Source organism: Haliaeetus leucocephalus, unplaced genomic scaffold, assembly GCF_000737465.1.
Source record: "Haliaeetus leucocephalus isolate CR32 unplaced genomic scaffold, Haliaeetus_leucocephalus-4.0 Scaffold373, whole genome shotgun sequence".
In the NCBI taxonomy this organism is placed as follows: Eukaryota; Metazoa; Chordata; class Aves; order Accipitriformes; family Accipitridae; genus Haliaeetus; species Haliaeetus leucocephalus.
Window position 1 is genome coordinate 7489930 of NW_010972809.1, and position 5987 is coordinate 7495916.

Here is a 5987-nt window from a genome sequence, read left to right on the forward strand (position 1 = left end):
AATATTCTCTTTAGACTTCTTCGCTTCAGCTTCATATTTAAACTGTTGGGTTTTTTTCTGGACCAAAAGTCCAAGCTAACAGAACAAAAAGTCATATGGATATACAGCATCACATAAAATGAAAATGTCCTACAAGTGGAAAATCACATTGCCCCTCCCGTCATCACACAGACAGGAAACTAAACAGATAGCCTACTTACAATCCACTTAATCCTTGCTGCTTTACACATCCATTGTAAACCAGTTTTGCTTAACCTTTCTTTCCCTAAAAAAAAAAAAAAAAAAAAAAAAAAATTAGTGTCTTCCACACATCCCATTCTCAGAGGTCACACCTTTCCCCAATAACATCTTTTCAACATACTATACAAGAATTTCTACTTTTATTTTACCTTGGATAACATGTTTTCTTACATCAGCTCCACTCTAACTTATAGCAACATGATACTTCTACCCCTACTAATACTTTGCTCTAGGAATTGCTTCCAGGAAATAATCACTCAAGAAGTATTTGAGAAAACACTTAGTGAAGTGGATTTTCAGGGAAGGACTTAAGCAATAGCCCGTGGTCTGACAAGAGGGCCTATGCCCACAGCGCAGGGAGCAGGAAAAGAACTGGGATGCACACAAACAGCAGGTTGTCTTTGATTTCTCATACCTGGGACACAGGACTGGGTAACCAGAAAAAAAGCCCACAGCACCATGTTAGCTGTGCATGAATTCCCAGTGCTGCAGCACAGAGAATCTAGGATGAACAGCATGACCTTTACCACCACAATGTGACTGTGCGCATGCTTTTATATATATTCACATACACTTTCATATATGCCAAAAATAAACTCAAGAGAAGAAAGACCTTTGCTCTGGCAAGACATGTTAGATGCAATCATGATCTTTAACTAATAAGGTTGGCAGTACCATTTGTAACCAACCTGGCAAACTGGAAATCACAAGTCAGTGAAAAAGATACAGGGGTGGCTACAAAGAGATTCTGAGTTGCTCTTAAACAAAGTATCAGTCCTTGTTTTACAGCTAAGTTTGCTTCCTAAGCTAAAAATTTCAATATCCGCTAAAAAAAGAAAAAAAAAAAATCAAAATAACTTAGCCTGGCTAGGTGACAGCTATTGAGAAACAGAATGATAGTGTAAATCACGGAGGAGGGAGAAGAATTACACAGTTGACTCTAAGGGGCATAAATGAAAGAGGGGGATGAACTCAGGGAAGAGGGTAGCATAGGCTGAGCAATAGAAAACATTTCTTAACAGCAAGATACAATATTAAGTAGAATATTTTTCCCACAGAAAGGAAAGTTATTTAAGACTAGATTATATGAAACACTGGAAAGCACAGAAAAGAAAGCATTTCTGAATTGATGAGGTCATGGATGAGAACACTTAATAAATCCTGTCCTTCCTACTTCTCATGATCAGGTTTGTCAGTAAGATTTCAATGTAACAACCACACAGCAAAAATACATTCATTTCTTGTTGGGTTCTTGTCTTGAAAAATACCTTGGATTTCATCAGCACTGAGGTTAGAATTGTCATTTGCATTTAATGCAACTATTACACACTGAACTATTTAAGCATTATTTGCAATTTTAATCCCCTATTACTTATTCTCTTGCCCATTGCTGTAACACAAAATTATCCTTTTAATTCTGGACTTTTATAGCATTTTTATTTCAGGCATTTCAAAGTACTTTACCAACATATGTCCACTATCAACATCTTTCAAAATCAATATGGTATATATCAACATTGCATGTCACTGATCCAGAAGTTATCCCACAACTGCTGAACTGTCCAGCTGCTTAACATGATACATAATTAGCAGGCAACATGATGCCCATGAAATCCTCTGGTGTTGCACATGGCCACTGGAAATTAGATTAAGACTGAGGCCAACAAGGAAAACAAAATTCAGTGTTTCTTTCAGTGCAACGCCTGCAGCACAAGAGATCATGAACCAGCAAACGTTTAGGGGCGGCAGTGGTAAAACAGGTATTCCCTTACACAACCAAGTATTACACCAGAAAACCCACTACTGTTTGGGTTGTTTGGGGTTTTTTTCCCCTATTATTACTATTCTTACAATCATACTTTAAACAATACACAACATTCTGAAATTCAGTTCAGAAAGAGATGGGGTAACTCAAAAAGTGACTGAGAGAAGAGTTTTGTCCCATTTTTTTTTCTTCCCTCTGAACTCTTAGGCAGAATTTTCCAAAACACACAAATAATTTAGGAGCACAGCTGAATTTGAAACACAGAAGTTTTGCCTCATGATTAAAAATGTTCTTTTCTATAGAGCAACCAAATAAATATATATTATTTTAAAGAAGCACAGTTATTCAAGGCCTCCTTTTGATACTGTGGAAATCTTACTCACTATAGGGAATGGTTAAATTATATTTTGTTACAGTTGTGACTGAAATCCCAAAATTCTTGTGATTCATGGTCCTTATTTTAAAGGTCCAACTCTACACTGGGTAAGATCTCACTGTGCACAACACTGTCCATCAAGAACTAAAAGCAGGGAAGAAGAGGGAGGGGAAGAAGAGGGAGAAAATGCACCACAGCAGCAGGGAAAAGTTAGCACACTTTCAGAAACTGAAAAACAATAATTAAAAGAGATGATAATATCATGACAATCAATTATCATACTGACCCGCAAAGAAAAATAATGAACACAAACAGCAGCATATGAGGAAAGCCCATGCTCTCTTAAAGCGTTAAGTGCCATGTCATAAAGCTGAAATACTGTACCGCAAGGAACAATTCGGCAACATACAACAAAAAATCCAAAACGTTCTGGAGAATGTAACAGCTGTTTCCTTTCACACCAGTCCACACTCTCTGCAGGTATTTCATCAAAATTTGCCCCCCCTCCTTTTTTTTCTTTAACATCTACATAATTGAAATATTAGTAACTATTCCAGATACTGATACAATTATATCATTCTCAAAGTGCTTATTTATCCCAAGAGATGCAGAAAGGCAAGGCACAGGCCACATTCCTTCCTCAGACCAAATGCCAAAAGCAAAGACTTCTGTACAAATGAACACCCACCAACTCACTTCAACAACAATTATATGTATCACTGCAATTAAGAAAAACATATCTCTAGCCCCATCCCTATAAAACGTAACAATACAACTGCACTGAGTTTTAAACCAGAGAAGTTCGGGGGTAAAAAAAATCATCTGCCCATATCTTGATTGGCCCTGGGTTGGTGTCTAGATAAAATTCAGGTGTGCATTCCCCCTAGGCAACGAGGAGGCAGTTAATGAAGTGATCATTACTGAGCTCCAGTGTCACAGGACACAACAATGGCCATTTGGGCTGTGTCTGTCCTTCAAATTCTCTGCAGGCTTGCAGTGATGCACATACACAGAAAGCTAGCAGAAACAAATGTACCCCAGTCACAGCAGAGGCAATGCCCACTTACTGCAGAATGACAGGACTTCTGAGACCATAATCCATTGCTTCCAAGAAAATGCAATAATAAAATACATAAGAAAATAATTAGTTTTTCCAGTCAACAGCACCAATCCAACTGCATAAAGATGACAAGTTTATGCAAAAAATTATTCTTCCCTCCTTAAGTGTAATAAAGGTTAAGCCAGGAAAGGGAGACAAGCGGAAAGACTATTTCCCTTTGGTATGTTTACTTTGCATTTGATAGTACATTGCATGTGCTTATTGCTTATTCTAAACATACGAGGTTTCCATACTTCCTTAAGAGAAAAACACAGTTATCTAAAAAAAAATTTAAAAATTAAAAAAAAAAAAAATTCACAAAAACTGTCAGGGAGATTCAGGAACAGAATTGGCACCTAAGGCTATTTCAAAATCATTTATAATTATTTTACAAATATGAAATCAATAGTGTTCTTGTAAACAAAATTTGCTTAATGTGTTTTACTTTCTTCCCAATTAGTCTCCCATCTTTCAGAGCTAAAGACTGTAGCATCAAAACTTTATTTCTCACAATAACAAAAGGGCTGTTGTGAAATTAGATGGAATAACTGCCACACTCATCTACAGAATGATTCCACATAACTCCGCCAAACTCTTAAAGCTGGGTTTTGCTCTCTACATGACGGACCTGTATCTATTAAGCTGTCCGAAGCCCACAATCAAAACAAAGGGCAGTGTCGCCACTGCTGCTTTCAGGGAAGATAATAAATCTGCAGACACAAAGCAAGAGTTCTGCTTTAACATGTATTAAGCACTCCAGCCATCAACAGCTGCAAAGATAGGTGCACCGGCACCTCAGATGGACTCCACTTCTGGCATGGCAATCTGTACCAACAGTATGGCTTGGGCTACAAGGAGAATTTGGTTGGTCCTTCAGGCAACTAAAGAGCACGCTTGCTTTATGTTTTCCTGTTTGGGTTTCCCAAATGCCAAAAGCTAGCCCAAAACACTTTGTTTTGTAACTTACAAGGGAAGGCCTCAGAAACATGATGCTTGTCAGTGTCTCAGTTGCTTACATTTTTCTACAAAAATGCAACATTTCCTCTAACATTTCTAGTAAAGAGAATATCAAAGAAATTTGCTATGTATGGAAAATCTCAGTTTCCAGAAGCCTAAAAGGGCTGCTAAAATATAGCGTACTTGCAAAGACAAATTTGAGATAACTCCATGCATGTCTATTTTATTTACACACAGAAGCATAGAATTATTTTAGTTCTACGCAATAAACTGTAAATTGTATCAGATGTACAACCGACACAAATAACAATACTCAAAGTATATACACAATAAAATATGAGTTCAGTTAGCAGCAGCAATTGAAGCACTTTTGCCAGAGACATGTAGGATATATACAAACATCTACTATATACAGAACATACTGTGGAGAAAGTAGGAACCATGTAATGATTATAAATAAGTTATATCAATAATATTTAAAAATCACTATTAAATACAGCTGGGGCATCATACCTGTAAGTTACAAAGTCACATTTATCCTGGAGTGGCAAAACTTTCAGCAGAAGAGGATGCTAGGTAAGTGCTCTTTCCAGCAAAAAAAGGAACAAGTATAAATTAAAAAAGAGGTGCTTAAGCAGAAAAAGAGACCCAGTCTCACAGCAGAAAAGAGCAAAACCCAAGATTTACCAAATAAACAGAACCTGCTTTTTAAATGGTTCAGGCAACCTGTTATTCTGTGGGCTGTACAATACATAGGCACTGTGTCCTGCCGCCTTCAAGGCCAGTTTCAAAACACATGGGCCTGTGCGTTAAATTCACTTAAAGTCACAACACAGTTATTAACTTTTTGAAAACTTGCACAAATGGAGAACCATAGGGGAGGACACTGGTAAAACCAGTGTAGTCATTTCCCAGGACTGTGGAAAAAAAACCCAAGAAAAATGGTAAATGGAGATTTCCCATTGAAAATAAAAGCACAGAGGCAGGAAATCCCTGCTAACCACCTTCAGAGACACTCACTGCTTAGCTTAAGCAATACCTGAACTGTAACTACACGCCCAAGTCAGTTTAAGTAACAGAATTCAACTTCAGATACCGAGCGAGGACCAGCTCCCACACCACAACAACACATCAGGCCCTAACCCACGAGCACAGGTCACCATTCACCGCAACCTTCCATGGCCACTTCAATGCAATCACCAAACACACGTCACCTGTTGCCCCTTTCCAGTCTCTACACCACTCCCACCCCGCCAGCATCCACCTCCCCATGCAACACACCAACAAAACAAGCGTGGGTGCACCCAAACGCACCGACCGGTTTATTAGAAGGCCGGTTTTCCTTTCCTCGCCGCTTAGGCCTCTCCCCCCCACCACCACACGCTCCCCCGGCTCTGCCAGCGCTCGGGCCGTTCTCAGCCGCGCCGGCCGAGGCTGACAGGAGCCCTCGCGGGAAGCGGCGGTAGCGCTTCAGGGCCGGCCGAGGCTTGAGCAAATAACACGGCGGCGGCACCGACCCGGCGGGCCCGGGACCCGCCCCGAGCCCTCCG